The following is a 19,019-nucleotide window of genomic DNA, read 5'->3' as shown; positions in this document are numbered from 1 at the left end:
CAATTAATAAAGCTATCTGGTGTTTTAAAGTTCCCTTTGTGAGACTTACAGGTCCTCGACCTGCTCCAGGGCAATAAAAAGTGATACATTAGCCTGACGCTTCATACTGAGTAAAGCACTGTGCTCCTATAGAGCGTCATGTCACTAACTGTCATGTTTACCTTGTCCAGAACGACGCCGGGGATGTCCGGAAAACCCTCGGGTCTGTGCATGCTGGCACTGACGAAGCGTAAACACAGCAGGAATTCCCGATTGTACTTCTTCCTCTCTTTTGGGTTACTAGGAGAGGCAGAGGGATGAGGCTCTGAAGGCTGGACCTCAACAGGAGCAGGCTCAGGAGTGTTGTTTGGCTCAGTCTCCATTGGGGGTGTGGTTTGTAGAGGGACAGGAGTCTCCACAATGTCACCCCCTGTAAGCGCCAGGTGGTCGGACAAGAAATCACCAAAACTGATGTTGGCTTTCTTTGCCTCCTCTTTCTCTTCTTCCATCAGGGGAATGAAGAAACTGACCGGTTCCCTGGGCTTTTTCTGGGATCGAGTCTGATGGAAGACACACAGGATCAATGTAATGTTCATCATAATGTATCAAAACAGAAATAAAGTAATATTACAGACAACACCACTAAAGCAGCTGGATTTGTTTCTTTTCTTCTGTGTAGTAGTATTTTTGTAGTACACTGAAATTGTCCAGCTCAGTATTCAGCTCTGAAGCAGGGGCAGTGTTCAGCTCCGCCTCCTTTGTGGGTGTGTTTTTTGGAGGTACAGGATCCCTCACAGTGATGCTGCATTCAGGCCTTTTAGGAGGTGTCGTCAGTAAAGATGACATTTTAACTCCATAGAGCTCGGCCATCATGTCTCGATTGCAGTCATTAAGGTCCGTGTTTATAATCTGTAAGGAATTAGGATAAATGCTTGATTCATGAGCACAGAACATGACCGTGATAAAACCAGCCAGATGTCTGCTATTCTAGCAAAACTTTATTTGATTCATTACCAGTTTGCACTCCCTTTTCTGCAGAAGATGACCTTCATACTCAGCTGGAAAAAAAAAAACCCAGTCCCAACATGTAAGTAATAACACCTCAGGCCCTGTCCCGAATCAGAAAAAGTTCAGCCCTATACATAATAAATTTATATTTTACCAATGAAATATTTTTAATAATGATAATAAAAAATCCGTTACCACTCATGACACCAGCATTTCTGTCCTGAACTTCCACGGGACTGGCCATTTGACACGGCTGCATCTGCTGAAAAAAAGTGCACAGTTCAATTAAATACACAAACCTAAACAAAGCACAGGAGACACCTATTAGACATAATGACAGACTGGACACCAACAAAAAGGCAGTGGGGGCTTTTAGTGGCCAGAAAACAGTCCACAACCCTGACAGGAAACCAGTAGATATCAGTTTATATCTTGCTCTGTTCATGTTACAATTAGTTGCATATCTTACCTGTATATTTCAGTCTAGTTGTGTTGATATTTAACATGATCAGAAAATGACATGATTTTCAAAGTCTTTTCCTGTTTCATCATAAAATGGACATAATAAAGCGTCCAAAAGTCATGATGTACAAATCAATGTGTATAAATCACACCAAAATATGGATTTTAATTAAAACACTTAAGAGAAACATTATTTCAGACTTTTGGATAACAGCTGGATAGACTTTTATTTGATAATTATGTGCAGTATTGAGATTAAAATTTATACTTGATTTGGATTGGTCAGAAGGTGTTCAGCATGGACCTGATAGCAGTTCAGGTTTCAAATCAAATCTCTCTTTTTTAAGGATGTCCTCTTTCTGATTATATATATACAGTTATACAGAATATCCGGACAAACCGGTGACACTCGGAGGAAGTCCGATAAGTGCAACCAAAGGACAAGGCTTGATCTGTTTCTTTGTCACAGTGGAAAAACATTTAAAGATTTATAGCCAAAAAAAGTTATGGATCAAAATTCTGGGACCAAATTCATAATAATTGCTGGACAAGGGAATTACTTTTAGGAAAACGTGAGACGGCAGTAAGAGGACCACACAGTAGTGCAGCTGGTCAGGCCGGGGAGCAAGAACCATCTTCAATACTGACACAAGCTGGGACCCAATCACAGAGCCCGAAATGACTCTTAGAGATAAAATTTTGAACACACTGAAATAAATACAGAAATCTAGGCAAAACGTTCATCTTTACTGAGTTTAAATGACCAGCTAGAGAAATGAGGAGAGCTGACCAGAGAGCAAAATCATTCTGAGACTTTGTGAACTGTACCAGCTCTCCCAATTGTTCAGTATCAGTAACATTCATTCAGTCATAAGAGATTTCAAATAACAGGTTGTTGTTTACACATCTAGATGTAAATATCTGGAAATGAAATGTGAGAATTCTGGTCTATAGCCTTATATATTTTTTGGAACTTAAAGCCAAATTGTCTTCAAAGTATAAAAAACCATTTGAGTATTTTCAGAGGGGACTGTACAAATAGTCTTAATAAGTGAGCGAGTGTGTATCTCTGATAGAAACTACTATATATTAACTGTACCAAGTCAGTGTGTTTTATGAGTATTGTTCATTTCCATCAATCTAACCTAACACTAGCCTACAATCTCCACAGAAGGTTGATCTGAAAAAGAGACCTCAGTCTGGGAATTCCTCCACATCTAAGAGTACATCCCCTACCCTGACTCCATCGCCATCCCCAACTCCTAAGCCTCTAATTGGTGAAACCCTGTCTTCTGCTTCTTCCCAACCATGTTCTAAAAGTAGTGGTGGCTCCAGCAGTGGCAGCATCACTGATGAAGGTCAGTGCAAATAAAGATGATCAGACTTTATGGTGTGTAGGAATGTACTCTCATTCACACTATTGCAGTTATACAGTAGACATACTGATGACTAAAAATAATCAGAATGAGACGGTAATAGGAACAAATGAAAACATTTATTAAAGTAAACTATATAAACACTATACAACTATAAGTTTATTTACAACAATATTATTTGCAGCTACTATTTATACTAATTACTATTAGCAGTTATCTATATAGACAAGGATAGAGGGATAGATTGATAAGGGACGCTCTATGAGGGATGAGGGATATTAAAACTACTCCTTGGGTGTTGGGTTCACTGTACAGACCTGTAGGGAAGAAAAGAGTATACTTTAATATTAAGTTCATCAAAAATAAGAATGAAATTAATTTCTACTTACGTGTGGAGAGCTTAAGCAATGTATAGAAAAGAAGTGAGGGAAAAGAAATGGAAGAAAAGAGGAATTTGGTAGAAGGAAGGACATTGCTCAGAGCTTCCATGTCCAAGCGTTTTGGTTTCTTATGTTCACTAATCATTAAAATATTTAATACACTTACATTTTTGTTTTAAGGCGAGTCGTTTGGGTTGTAGTCTATACACTCCCAATAGCACATTCTGAATGTCCTTAAAATGCAATTTGAGAAAGGATAGCATTCTCACAAACGTCTCCACAGGCCAGCCATGTTAGACATGACGGATAAGATAAAAATATTACCAGATACGTTCTCAGTAGATTGTCCTCCTTTTCTCTCAGAAACAAGGGAAGGCCACAAAGTGCTGCAGATTTCCTGTGTGTCAGGATAGCAGTGGTCTAAAACACAAATAGGAAGCAGGAAAAACATGGACAAAGTAAATGGCTTTTACTACAGCTAACATTTGTAGTATGCAGTCATGTTTTTTAAAACCTCACAATTTGAAGTAAACTGATGTTGTTACCCGTTCATCAAGTCTGTCTAGGAGTATTTGAATTTCTCCTCCCAAGGCTCCACTTCTTGATCTATAGAGCTTGATCAATCGTGGTGCAAGTGAGTCCAAGTAACTAAGAAAGATCTGCCTGAGATCAACTCGAGTAACTCTGTAGAATTCTGCATATATCTGCAAAAAATAGAAATAGTTCAAATTCACTACTCTAATGTTATGTTTGGGGATGAAAACATGCACTAAAATAAACTGCTGTAAAAATATATCAGATGATTTTTTTTTTCAACTTTTGTTTGCATAAATCTGTTAATCAACCTCAGTTCTGATCAAAACTACTAAATGTTCAAAAACATCCAGGATTTTAACTCTTTAATTGCCAAGTTCATAAATGATGTCACTGATTTGGGGAAAAAACAATATATAAAGTGATTGTGGACTGGATATTTTTTTACTTTTTATCACAGTCTTGGACATGTCAAAGATTAGTAACAACATTAGCTTTGATGCATTTTTAGTTTTTTTTGCAGCATCAGATTAAATTTTTTCTCCCTAATTTACTGTTGGTGGCTGTTTTTGCCCCATAGACTTCCATTATAACCACATTTTTTGTCTGCACAGCCATGACACTATATAATCATGCATTCTTGATTGTTGCTGGTTTTCCCTGTTGGGAAGAGGTAAAATTTGTGATTTTTACTGTTGATGACCAAGTGGCACCATTAACCCTTTAGATAGGCCTGAGCAAAGAAAGCTTAGTTTCTGGCTTTTGTGTGTGTGTGTATGTGTGTGTGTGAAAGTGAGAGAGACCACCCACCCTGGTGCAGAACACCATGGTCGTGAGTTATATTCCGAAATGGGGGAGGAATGTGATCCTCATCAGCACAAGGCACCGCGAGGCAGTGGTGACAATGTTCATAAATCTGATGCAGAGTAGATTTTTTACAGAAAAAATGGAAAAGTGTATCGCTGAAGGATTTTAAGGTAGTTTCAAACTGGCTTTACCATCAAGAAAAGACAAGCATTTCATACACAGGCCATACATAGGTTTAGTCTGTACTTCTCACCATCCAAAGGCCACAGGTGCAGAAATACACTTTGTTTTTGTGTACTCCATGTAGTTGTGAGAGCTGAGGTACATATTTTGATTTTCTCAGACACATCAAGGTTAGTGTGCAAAGGTCTCTCTCTAACTTTCACACACACCCACATGATAACAACTACTGCTGAACAACAAAAGCTAGATTTCAGTTCACCACCAGGTTCCCGGCCATTATTAACTCAGCGATTTGGTGAACTCCTCGCCAGTTCTGCGGATAATCCAATAAAGTCACGTTCCCATACCGGGAGTCGAACCCGGGCCGCCTGGGTGAAAACCAGGAATCCTGACCGCTAGACCATATGGGAGGGTTCCCCAGGAGAGTTGAGATCGGCGTTTTACTCAACCACCAAGCAGTTTGAGCTCCAGCGCGGTATCATCCAGAGCTTTGCATGGGAACCTTGCATTGCAGAGCACAAAATCGGCCAGCGCTGACCGAGCATTCAGCTACTCGAGCTGGCAATCCAGCGGAAGATCAGCTGCTAGACAGAGTGTGGGCTGGTGTTCCTGGTGCAGAAAGCCAGCATACCTCCTAGTACAGGACTCTCCGCATTTCAGGGATTGTGGGAGGTGTTACTCTGCCAGCAATTGGGCAGCTGGAGTCTGTGGCACACCTCTGGGCTCTTAAAAGGCAGCCGAGCCAGCCAGGAGTCGAACCTAGAATCTTAAGGGGAGCGGGGTCCTACCTGCTTATGCTTTTCAAGTGACAAACGGCCAAAAGCCATGCCTAGCATTCAACGGTGATGTGGAAAAGCCAATGCCGTGACCCGGATTCGAACCAGGGTTTCTGCGACCACAACACAGAGTACTAACCACTATACGATCACAGCACCCCACACACCTGGGCCAGCAGGTAAAAGGAGCTGCTACATGTTGTGATATGGGTTCTGGCGCCCCTCTGGCCTGGTGCAGTGGCTTTTGATTTAGACATGATTGGAATAGTTGTAGTCTTTTTTGACACTATATCGAGAGACGAACAGATTCATACCCAAATGATACCTTCTGTGCTTTTTAAATAAAAAAAAACAAACAAATAAATTAAAAAATCCTGCAACCCGGATACACTACATGATTAGTTCTATTGACACTGGGACTGACACTCACAGACACCGAGAGAGAAAATAAGCCAAAAGAGAGTTCTCCTCAGTTCATCAAGAAGCTTAAGAACGATTTAAGTTGAAGAGGTCAATGGTACTGTGGCTTTGGTTATGTAACGTTTTGCGCAGTGAATCGAAATGAACGCAACACCAACATGCTGCTGGCTGCAATCGGTGATCGTTTTCGGATTCCGTTGAGGAAGCGTTCCCGGCCGTTATTAACTGAGCGATTTGGTGAACTCCTCGCCAGTTCTGCGGGCAATCCAATAAAGTCACGTTTAACGGTAACATTATTAGCTAGATGGCATATTCTTCTGCTATGGAAACAAATTCTCCCTCCATCTTTTGATGACTGGCAGTAAGATGTTATGAGCTTCATTCATTTGGATAAAATTAGGTACACAATAAAGGGCAATACTGGCATATTTTCTGAAACTTGGGGCCATTAATTTTTTATTTTTTCTGATTATGTGAATTCTTCTTCTATAGTTGGTCAGTCTAATCATTAGGATGTCCTTATAATTGTGGCTTGATCAAGTATGTGCACTGTGTATACATAATTTATATTAATGTTTTGTTTGCTGATGTAAACGATTGTGATTATATTTAGTTAGTTAGTTAGTTAGTTAGTCTCTAAACTCAGATTCAGTTTCTTCTGTACATATTTGACATAGACTATTTTTTGGTTTGTATAACTGTATATATATAATCAGAAAGAGGACATTCTTTAAAAAAGAGAGATTTGATTTGAAACCTGAACTGCTATCAGGTCCATGCTGAACACCTTCTGACCAATCCAAATCAAGTATAAATTTTAATCTCAATACTGCACATAATTATCAAATAAAAGTCTATCAGGCTGTTATGCAAAAGTCTGAAATAATGTTTCTCTTAAGTGTTTTAATTCAAATCCATATTTTGGTGTGATTTATACACATGGGTTTGTCCATTCTGATTTTTGGACGCTTTATTATGTCCATTTTATGATGAAACAGGAAAAGACTTTGAAAATCATCTGTCATTTTCTGATCATGTTAAATATCAACACAACTAGACTGAAATATACAGGTAAGATATGCAACTAATTGTAACATGAACAGAGCAAGATATAAACTGATATCTACTGGTTTCCTGTCAGGGTTGTGGACTGTTTTCTGCCCACTAGAGGCCCCCACTGTCTTTTTGTTGGTGTCCAGTCTCTGTCATTATGTCTAATAGGTGTCTCCTGTGCTTTGTTTAGGTTTGTGTATTTAACTCACCCTTTTCCTCCACATATACTTTGCTTAGTGTTTCCTGTACCTTGATTAAGTCTAGGTCAGCCGTGTGCTCTGTTTTATGGCCTTGTCCTTAAAAGACTTTGTGCATCTGGTATAGTTCTTTGTTTTGATTGATTGACAAGTGCTCTTTTGAATGCCTTATGGATTTATTTTGTGGCCTAATTAGAATGACTTTTTGGAAGTATTGACTTTGTTTTTTGATTAGACTCCTGTGAACCTTTTGTATGCTTTTGGATTAACCTTGTGGATTTTGGGGATTTATTCTTTGGAACTACTGTCAAGTCTTTTGAGCTGACTTGTTGGATTTGTTTTGTGGATTATTTGACTTGCATTATTATCTAATTAAAGATAAGTAAACATTTCTCCAGAACTGTGATCTGGTTATCTGCATTTGTGTTCAGCCCCCTTTGATTGTGTTCAAGTTTTCTCACTAGTCCTGCCCTCAGTCGCTGCCATAACCTACTGTTCCTTCATTGGACCACTTTTGATAGATACTGACTACTGCAGACTGGGAACACGCCACAAGAGCTGCAGTTTTGGAGATGCTCTGATCCAGTCATATAGCCATCACAATTTGGTCCTTGTCCATACTGTAGGCTTGCCCATTTTTTCTGGTAAAAACCTATAAACTATAATATTGTGCTCACCATACAAATAGATGTATGATAATACTGGATTCAGGAAGCTTCTGCAGATGACAGCAGAGGAGTTTGATATCTTGCTGGGGATGGTTGGACCTCTCATAACCAAGCAGCACACACAAATGAGATGGGCAATATCCCCAAAAGAGCGTCTAGCTGTGACCATGCGGTTTTTGGCAACAGGTGGGTCCGGCAGAACAATATTTGATTCAACAAGTATTACTTTTAAGTGTGTATTGCTATATTTTATTGTTACTTTATTTCTTGTGCAGGCAAAACGTTCAGTTCCCTCAGTTTCCAATACAGGGTTGGGGTAAGCACTATTTCTAACATAGTCATGGAGACCTGTGCTGCTCCTGTAGGTACTCACTGATTCACAACATTTACTCAAATGCTGTACTTAAAGGACACATTTAGTACATTGGTAAAAAATAACTTTTAGTAAAATTAGCTTAAAAATGAACATCTGTTTCAGTAAAATGCATCAGTTATTTGTGATGGTCTGTGAATTCCAGCCTACAGTGTCAATTTTACTATGAGGTTAGGACCATCAAATTTTTTGTTCCAATCATTTTGTAATGATTTCAATCTTCAACATGGCCTTACTCAATATTCCAGATATCAAGTTGATGATTTTACAGAATGTTCTTTACATTATGATTATTTTATGTACAAAACAGTCACCAATAAAATGACTTTATCTGGGTTTTCAGTCATGTATAACTTATAACTAAAAAGTAATTTTAATAAAAGTATACATATGTATAGTTTATAAATGATCTGAATGCATCTTCCACCACTGATTACCAGTAATGTACAAAAAACAGTAGTATGCTGTGGTGATCAATATAGCTATAACGTCCCAGAGTATTTGTATTTTCAAGGTCACTGCTTTTTGTATTTTAATGTTTATTCTGTAATAGTCAATGAAGCCTTAAGTAATGAATCCATATTTGCAATGCTTCAGAAATGTTTTATTTTTATGCTCTGTGACAAAGAAATAATGTTCAAATCTGTTCTTCTGTTCTTTTGCTAGACCCACAACAGAGGCAGAATGGCGTAAAATAGCGCATGATTTTCAATCTAAATGGCAATTCCCACATTGCTTATTGCGCTTGATGGTAAACACATCCGTACACAGCCTCCAGTTAAAGGTGGCAGTCTTTACCATAATTACAAGTCCAGCTTCTCTGTAATAATGATGGCTGTTGTGGATGCCAATTACAAGTTCGTCTACGCCAGTGTGTATTTTGTAGAAGAAGGAAAAGTGTCTTTCTTAAAGCATGGTGCTTGTTATTGATGTTAGCCTTTTATGCATAGAATACTATGTATATACTGTATCTTCAGACTATACAACTTGGGTGTACTTTGAAAGCATTGAGACAGGTGTCCATGACTGTTAGAAATAGTGCTTACCCCAACCCTGTATTGGAAACTGAGGGAACTGAACGTTTCACCTGCACAAGACATAAAGTAACTAAAATATACAGTGAGGGGAAATCCCCTGCCGATTTTGTACGTTTCCCCACTGACAAAGAAATGATCAGTCTGTAATTTTAATGGTAGGTGTATTTGAACAGTGAGAGGCAGAATAACAAGAAAAAAATCCAGAAAAATGCATTTCAGAAAAGTTCTACATTGATTTGCATTTTAATGAGTGAAATAAGTATTTGATCCCCTATCAATCAGAGAGATTTCTGGCTCCCAGGTGTCTTTTATACAGGTAAGGAGCTGAGATTACAGTAGGAGCACTCTCGGGGAGTGCTCTTAATCTCAGCTTGTTAACTGTATGAAAGACACCTGTCCACAGAAGGAAGCAATCAATCAGATTCCAAACTCTCCATCATGGTCAAGACCAAAGAGCTGTCCATGGATGTCAGGGACAAGATTGTAGACCTACACAAGGCTGGAATGAGATACAAGACCATTGCCAAGCAGCTTGGTGAGAAGGTGACAACAGTTGGTGCGATTATTCCCAAATGGAAGAAACACAAAAGGACTGTCAATCTTCCTCTGGGGCTCCATGCAACATCTCACCTCATGGAGTTTTTCAATGATCCTGAGAACAGCGAGGAATCAGCCCAAAATTACACTGGAGGATTTTGTCATGATCTCAAGGCAGCTGGGACCATAGTCACCAAGAAAACAATTGGTAACACACTATGCCGTGAAAGACTGAAATCCAGTAGCGCCCGCAAGGTCCCCCTGCTAAAGAAAGCACATGTACAGGCTCATCTGAAGTTTGCCAGTGAACATCTGAATGATTCAGAGGTCATGTGGTCAAATGAGACCAAAATCCAGCTCTTTGGCATCAACTCAACTCGCTGTGTTTGGAGGAGGAGGAATGCTGCCTATGACTCCAAGAAGACCATCCCCACTGTCAAACATGGAGGTGGAAACATTATGCTTTGGGGGTGTTTTTCTGGTAAGGGGACAGGACAACCGCACCGCATCAAAGGGACGATGGACGGAACCTCCTTCCCTCAGCCAGGGCATTAAAAATGGGTCGTGGATGCAAAGAGGAGTGGGCGCAAATTCCTTGAGATGTGTGCAAACCTGGTGGCCAACTACAAGAAATGTCTGACGTCTGTGATTGCCAACAAGGATTTGCCACCAAGTACTAAGTCATGTTTTGCAAAGGGGTCAAATACTTATTTCACTCAATAAAATTCAAATCAATGTATAACTTTTTTTGAAATGTGTTTTTCTGGATTTTTTTTCTTGTTATTCTGTCTCTCACTGTTCAGATAAACCTACCATTAAAATTACAGACTGATCATTTCTTTGTCAGGGAGCAAATGTACAAAATCAGCAGGGGATCAAATAATTTTTTCCCTCACTGTATACCGTACACTGGCTAATGGTGATTTCTGAGGACTTTTATTTTTATATATTTTCATATATTTTTATATATATATAAAAAATGTAAACATACATATGCTAATTCAGGCTAATTCCAGAAACAAACAATGTGATTTCTGTGGCATTTCACACTGACACTGTGGACCATATGTGTGTATGTGATGTAGCACTAAATGTGATGCCCTCTTTTATGTTTTAATCAACATGCTGGAGAGCTTCAATGTCTTTTTAGCCACTTCACTTTACTTAGCATTTTGCACAACATTTCTTATAGCACAACTTGCGGTTCCCCTCTAAACTGTCCAGACACACACACACACACACACACACACACCCGGAACCAAAATCACATGTAATCATTCATAACATCACATCTTCCCCACTTTAAAAGTAAAGCACTATCTTTGGGATTCTTTACTTCTATTACTAACTTTTATGCAAAAAACAACCTTTTTTTTCTTTTATCTAACAGTAACACAATAGTTGCAGTTTAACTGTGAGATATTACAATCAACCTTTTTCTTTTTCAACTACCCCAGTCCTTGAAATATTTAACAAATTTCAATAAGCCTTTCAGGAGATCTAACAGGTCATCTTGGTCTGCAAGACATCGCAGGAGAGACATTATTTTTGCAGATTTCGCTTCCACATCTTCAGCATTTACTTTTTGGGGTTTTCATTCTTTGCAGCTTTTGCTTTGCAAAATGTGTTTTGCTCCTCTTTTTTAATGGCCTGCACTGCAGCATCTTCTCTATGTAGTTCCTTGGCTTGTGCACAAGTTATTTCAGCAGGTCTACACATATTGACTGATTTCTCCAGGGTCAGGGTCAGGGTCTTTCCCTGAGACCATTATCAGGAATCCCACAGACTATTTTGTCCCTCACCATTGAGTCTCTAAAATCTTCAAATTCACAAGTCTTACTTAGTGTGTGCAGTTCCGCAAGGTACTGGTCAAAACTCACTCCTTGTGTCTGGTCAGCAGAGAAAAACTTCTCAAAAGTGACATTCTTACTTGGCACGAAGTATTATGGAACATGTGCCACACACAAGACCTGAAATAATTGTTTGGTCTAAAAACCACACACCTGGCAACACACAAACATCATCTGACATTCACTGAATTGAACTAGATGACTGTTCCTGAGAAAATTCAGCAACTTATTATTTCAATCAATTTACGCACTAGGCTTTCTCACAACAAATCAATCTCACTGTTGGATATGTAATCTAATGATGATGAGGTAGTTCTAGGTTTCGCCTTGTTTTATATAAGCTGTATCCGATACTGCCATCCTGTGGTGAGATTGAGAATTGACCTAATACAGGAGACTTACTATCAGGTACCACAGAGTATAGAAGTAATGCATTAAGTCTCTTTATATACTTTCACAAGAAGACCAGCCTGTAACCACTTAATGAAATAAAAATAATAAATGAATTAAATGACTTGAATGAAATTTTATTTTTATACTTGTACAGAAGGCCATCATACAGAGGTGGCAGCAGGAATAACACAGGCTACTGACTTAACACCTTACTACACACTGTGTCACTTTAAATTTCATTCATCTCAGGTTACTTTTAGAAGCATTACTGCACTTTAAAGCTTTGGACCCTGTGTTTTCTATAATGTATTATTTTCATTTTGAATGTACTTTTTTGTGATTTCAGTATTTATACCCTATACTCTTATACTTACACTCTACCCATGTGTGTACTTACCCCCACTGTTACCCATAGCCCCTCCCTGCATGCTTAGTCTCGTCAGCACTGTGAATGTCATACATGTGTCTTAGACCTTGAGTCCAAGAGAATTGTTATTTCATCTCATCACACTGTATGTGGCTGTGATTATCTTGAAATACCGCATAGTTAAAGCTCTGTGAAGAGATTCTGGCACTTAGGTTTAAAACACTTAAATCCTCATTATTCCCATCCTACAGTTCTGTTATTTATTTTAAAGTAAATTGTTCTTCATAAGTATACCAGTAATTGTTAAGAAGTTTCTGTCAGTTCACATTTCACAATACAAATCAAATCCAGCTCCAAGAAGAGATTCAGGGTCTAAGGTGATCTGTTATAAAGAAGGTATCAGCTTTCATATAAGCATTTCTTTAATGTCTCTAATGCAGTAAATAAAGTTAACAGAGCCTTAATGTAAAGTGTTATCACAGTATGTTTATATGGTTTATTACTCACATAAATAATTGTAATGTGATAAATGTATTGATTATGTCCACTGAAAAAAAAATCAGCTGAATCAGAATAAACCTAAGCTTTTAAACTTTATTTGTAGAAAACATTGTTTTCCTTCTAGGATTAAGCTCTTATTAATTCTCAATATTCTTAAATGGAGGCTTGTGCTCTAGTCATCTCTTAATTTTGGGCAAACAAAATTTGCATTAGTCCACCCTCACAGGTTTTCTTTAAATTTCTTTTTAACATTTCACAGGCTGAAAGACCGAATTTGTCAAATGTCAGATTCATTCAATCACCGCAAAACAAAAGACTTGAAGAAACCAACTCGGGTAAAACAACAAATCTACGCATGGAGTCCAAAATTCTGTGACCACATTAATAATCTGGGATTTTTCTTCAACTGCATTTTTTCCTATTTAAAATATAGAAAGTAAACAATAGTTCATTTAAGATTCTGTACTCTTTCTAGGTGTCTATTTAAAGGTCAGATTTTCCTCATGTCTGATCTTTTTTACTGAAGCATGTGTTCAAGTGACACACTGATGCATTTGATCTAAAATGGCTTGTAAGGTTTTACATAAACTTGTGGTGTCCATGCAGCTCAAATGCACACACTCATTTAAAGCAAAAAAGGCAACATGCTAAATGCTAGAAGCTCAGAAAGGCATCTTGCATAAATTTCAAAGATTTTACTTCAAGTTGTTATCAAATAATATAATCTCTATAACAAATTAATGTATTAAATTAGAAAAAAATGCCAAAAAGAAGCATTTTTAATAGTGGTCTCAGACATTTGGACCCCACTATATATTTTATTATGGCCTTAGCAAGGCTATAAAGTGTCCAGCTTTATATATTTCTTTTCTGTTTTGTACATTCCTTATTTTGAAGGCTAGTGTATTAATTTAATTGTGTTCATTTATGACAGAAATGGCCTCAATGTGTCTTAAAATGTCCTTGTTTTGTCTGTGCAGGCAACATTTATAACTGATTCCAGGTGTTTTGAGGAAATGCATCTCAAGCTCTGACATACTGCTGTGGCTGAACTTGATTTTTAAGACACTAATGTACATGGAAGTTGCTGGACAAAGCTCAGTCTGATGGTGCGGTTTTAGATCATTTGTGGCATATCTTGCTTCTTGTCATAGATAAATGTGATCTGTCTGAAAATGGAAAAATGGTGTTGGCAGTAGGACTAAAAGGGAACTGGAAGCAAACATTTTGATCAGTGGAGTTAATAAAGCTTATCTAACAGTTAGAACAGCTGTCCTGTGTGACTGAACAAAAGTGAAGCAAACAGATTTCTTCAGCAGGGGGTATCTGTCTCGTAAGCTGTTTAGTGAAGAGGAATTCTGCAGTATGATTAATGCTGTCACACCTGACTAATGGTGTCTGAACTCAAGCCACCCTACACTTGGAATAAATGAGGGACGCTGTGTCCACCTGTGTCCAGGGGGTGATGTTTCACACCGAGGGTCTGAATTCATCTATCTAATAATCCCACTCTAATCAAACCCAGCCTTAGATATGATTTAAATTATGGTAGAATAACTATGTTACTCATATGGGAAATGTCTCAATCAATAATGCTTTACATTATGGTCCCCTTAAATGATATTATTTAACATTAGTTTACATAAACAAACCATGTATGTCAGTATTAATATACCCCGCCTACTGCTGAACAACAAAAGCTAGATTTCAGTTCACCACCAGGTAAAACAATTAGTTTGACTGAACTCAATAAATTGGTTGCTGCATTTATTGTTGAGGAGATGCAGCCACTCTTCACTGTGAAGGCGCCGACATTTTGTAATATCATCAGCAAAATCAGGGAAATGGACAGGGGCCGTGCTCTCCGATCACAAAACCTTTACAAGCTTTTTGGACAAGGCATATATAGAAATGGAGGCAGACCTGAAGAAAACATTTGCAGATTGATCTAATTTTAGAATGACTTTAGGAAGACTATATTGCACTCTTTAATGTCTTTATTAACTTGGACTGTGAGTTTACTTTGTAATGTAACACATATAGGTTTCTATGTGTATAAAATGAAAAGAGAACGAGTCTACTGGTCAAATTTAAGAAAAAGTATCGCAAAAGTGACGTAACGCATTACTTTTTATAAGAAATAACTAAGTAATGCAATTAGTTACTTTTTTAGGGAGTAACACAATATTGTAACGCATTACTTTTAAAAGTAACTTTCCCCAACACTGAATATAATATAATAACAAATATATAATATATTTGTTATTTTTCACATTTTAGTAAACCATTTAAAGGTTGTGAAATTCTGTAAAAATGATCTGTATATGAGTGAAAAATTCAGTTTGTGTTGCGTTTAAAGGAAACTTTTATACATATACTGATGGCTAAAAATAATCAGAATGAGACCGCAATAGGAACAAATATAAACATTTATTTAAGCAAAGTCTATACGAAGTATACAAATAAGTTTATTTCTAAACAATTCTATACATGTATTTACAATCTATAGGCTATTGATGGGAATAGGGGGAGTGGGATAGGAACAGAGGGATAGATTAATAAGGGATGATTATTAAGGGATGAGGGATCTTAAATGCTAAGGTTAAGCCCTTCTTCAGGTCCTGGGGTTCACTGTACAAACCTGTAGGAAAGAAAAGAGATTTTTTAAATATTAAGTTGATCAAAAATAGAAATAAAATGATTTCATACTTACGTGTGGAGCCTGAGCAATGTAGGAAAAAGAAGTGAGAGAAAAGAAGATGAAATGAAACAGAGGAAGAAAAGATGAAGTGGGTAAGGGGAAAGACATTGCTCAGAGCTCCTCCAAAATGTCCATCATCAGCTGGACGTGCAGCTTGAGGAGTCGCTGAACTGTGGTGGCTAAGGCTGCTGGGTCACTGTAGAGCTCCAGAGGCTGAGTGAAGAGTACTTCAGCAAGCTCTGTAAGGTAATCCTATTGACAAATTCCACACACATCCAACATAGTGTCACTGAGTTTAAGATACAATCCTGAGAATTTGTGGATCGTGGCATCAGAAGATATTCAACACTTACAATAAGCACTGTGAAGTACAGCTCTGCTGCAGGCTCCCACACGTCCACGTCCCACATGCTGAAGAGCGCAAGCAGGCGCTCCAAGAAACCTCCCTTAAACTTTTGGAAAGAAAGACAAGCTTCATTAATGCCATGTCTTATCAGGTTTAAAAAATATGGAAAAAGAAAACCAGATCAAATAGACCATGTTCTGAAACTCAAACATTACTTAGAAATCTCCTGATAAGACACTTACTGGCTGAGGTTTTGAAGCCATTTATAAAGTAGCTGAAGAAAATCAGCTCAAAAAAAAACATCCAGGAAGTTGTAGTGGTGGTCCTGCACAGAGTAAAAAGATACAAAAATAAATTAGCTTTACATATTGGAGTCCTGTTTTCTATATTAGCAAAATCTTTTATCTTTAAACATCTGTCATTTCACACAGGCGTTTATTAGCTTACACAGGAGCTGAGCTCTGCTTTAATCGATTCCTGATTGGAAGGCGTCCTCAGGAATCGAATCAGGGCCTCGTAGGCCAACTGCACACCAACTGCATCCTGTTAAAGCAAACGAAAAAATCTCTGTAACTCACTTTGGCTATGGCTGAGAAACTGAAATTATTTCCATCACAAAAATGATACAGTCTTTCATCATTCTGAAGTCACCTGGTTGTTAGCTGCTGCCAGTCGCATGACGATCTTCTTTCCAGCCATGAACAAGAAGTTCTGCTTGTGGATGCTGGCAAGCAGAGTCTGAATATAAGACAGCACACAATATAAAAGTTAAAGCAGAGTGGACTTTACCTGCGCAGTAACAGCAGCTGAATAAAGGTTTTACTCACAGCAAACGCCTCACGAAGCGCGGGCACCTTCAGGCCGATTTCAGTCACCCCTCTGTCTGAAAGATGGCAGCTAAGAAACAAGAGATGTAAATGTTTAGTGTATATTAAACATACAATACACTGTTACATCATTAAAGAGTGAAGAGGATCGTACCAAATAAAGGGCACCTCCAACTCCTCTGGGTTAAGGCGCTCCTCACTCTCCTGCAAGCCAAATCATTAAATCATTAAAACTCACACAGTAAATTTTACAGTATCCGAATCAGGGGAATAGCAGCATATGTAGATACACATCAGGTCTGAAAGTCTGAATTACCTCACAGTCGTTGTGATCATAGTCCCAAGTGGAGGTGAACATCTGTCCATCTTCAGCCACATACAGCAAAGTGCAGGTTACCGTTGTAATGGTTTGCTGTTGAATAAAAAAAATATCCACACTGAAGACAAATAAAAGCACAACTGACAAAATTCTAAAAGTTACTAACTACAAGATACACTTCATGACAGTGCAATAAATTTACCACAAAATAATGTGGCACGACGAATGATGTCTCCATTCGGTTACAGGAGATGAACTCTGTAACTAGGGCTGGGTATCGAATTCGATACTTTTTAAGCAGCGACCGAATTGCCTCGATACTATAGAGTATCGAAAAATGTCTTTTCGTTCGGTACCAAATTTCGATACCTAAGGGTTCAATCTTGTCAGTTTAATCCTGTCAGTGAGCCAATAAGCATGCAGCATGCTTGACATGCCTAAATCAAACGCTGGTGATTGGCTGTAGCGAGGCCACCGATTACGCCCAGAGACGCGGTTCACACGTGAGGCTGTTGTGTGTGATCATCCTAACCCCGACGTGTTTCAAACGTGGAAAAGGTCGAAAGTATGGCTGCATTTCACCAAGCTCGATGACAAAAGCGTGCGATGCAACATTTGCAACAAAATAATTGCTGCCAAGACAGACATGTCAAATCTGATGAAGCACTTAATCGTGCACGGAATAAACATAAGAGCAGAAAGTTGCTCCATCTTCGACTGCAAGAAGGCCGAGCTGATGCGGTCATCCTCTCTGTGTTTTTCTGCCCCAGAGCCTTCTTCGACATGCCCACCACATGGGCTCTTCTCCACAACTACCGATGAAGACAGCGGCGTTATGACTGGGACTCCGACAGGTAAGCTTAACTTTTAGCAAACAAGCAAACACAGTTGGCTAACTTGTAGTGCGACATGCATCTATTTATGTTTCTTTCTGTGCGCGGCGACTTTGTACTAACATTATATAGTGACCAACGTAACGTTAGATTTTGTTTGGATGGCTATAGATAGATAGCTAAATCTATGCTAAAACTGTTAAGGTTAATAGAAACTGATCACGTTTAACTCACATTAAAGTATTTATGTTGTTAAAGCGTGCTTATCCTTAAGGTTGACTGCATTAACAGTTTTATTTTCTCTCTCTCCCCTTACATTAATGTTATAGCTGCTCCTGCTGACCCTGGAATTAGGAGACCATTAAGTGTTAATCCGTTCACACTGGCAGAAAAAGGAAAAATGAAGAAGAAAAGCAAGATGAATGCCACAGAGCATTCACAAACTTTATTGTTAAAGGTAAATTTTCTACTGCTGGGGACATTATTAGTCAGGAGCGAGCTTGTCTGTCTCCTGAAAAAGCAGACATGCTAATTTTTTTTGAAGGACTGATGAGTTATTTAAAGATCTTAAGCAGTAGTAAGCAACATGTATTGACTTAAAACTGTGTATTGGGGTTAGGGTTGTGTATTGTGTTGGTTACATTTTGTTCATTTATGCTTTTTTGTTTCCTTGTGGAGTGGCTCAGGAGAGTCTTTGAATCTGTATAAAAAAAATAAAACCAAGTTTCTCTGAGGTAATGTGTAATGTACTTTTGTTAAAATGGATTTCATAAAATTGGTATCGAAAAAAGTATCGTTCAGGAACCGGTATCAAAGTCAAGGTATCAGCATCGGTATCGATATCGGACATTTTTGAACAATACCCAGCCCTATCTGTAACCCTCCCAGATTCAGCCTTAAGAGAACAAATTAAAGTGAACACAATTAGTCACTGCTATTAACAAAAGTTTTGTGATGCCACAACGATTAATCCCTTACCTGTATGCCAGTGAAACAGTTCTCTATGGAGGACTCATAAGGGAATCCCTGCAAATGACAATTAGATGAAACTCAAGATCTATTTCAATGAACAATGAATAATCCCTTACCTGA

The 19,019-nt window shown here is 38.3% G+C and overlaps 2 non-coding genes across 2 annotated transcripts; both read right to left on the bottom strand.

The window, feature by feature from the left end:
* Positions 1 to 5,067: 5,067 nt before the first annotated feature.
* Positions 5,068 to 5,139, bottom strand: trnae-uuc (transfer RNA glutamic acid (anticodon UUC)). Its single transcript has one exon. It is a non-coding gene; the product is annotated as a tRNA-Glu (tRNA).
* Positions 5,140 to 5,589: 450 nt separating this feature from the next.
* On the bottom strand, positions 5,590 to 5,661 carry trnah-gug (transfer RNA histidin (anticodon GUG)). Its single transcript has one exon. It is a non-coding gene; the product is annotated as a tRNA-His (tRNA).
* Between the last annotated feature and the right edge of the window lie 13,358 nt (positions 5,662 to 19,019).

Source organism: Hemibagrus wyckioides, unplaced genomic scaffold (assembly GCF_019097595.1).
Source record: "Hemibagrus wyckioides isolate EC202008001 unplaced genomic scaffold, SWU_Hwy_1.0 Contig26, whole genome shotgun sequence".
NCBI classification, from domain to species: Eukaryota; Metazoa; Chordata; class Actinopteri; order Siluriformes; family Bagridae; genus Hemibagrus; species Hemibagrus wyckioides.
This window is presented reverse-complemented; position numbering and strand designations above follow the sequence as displayed.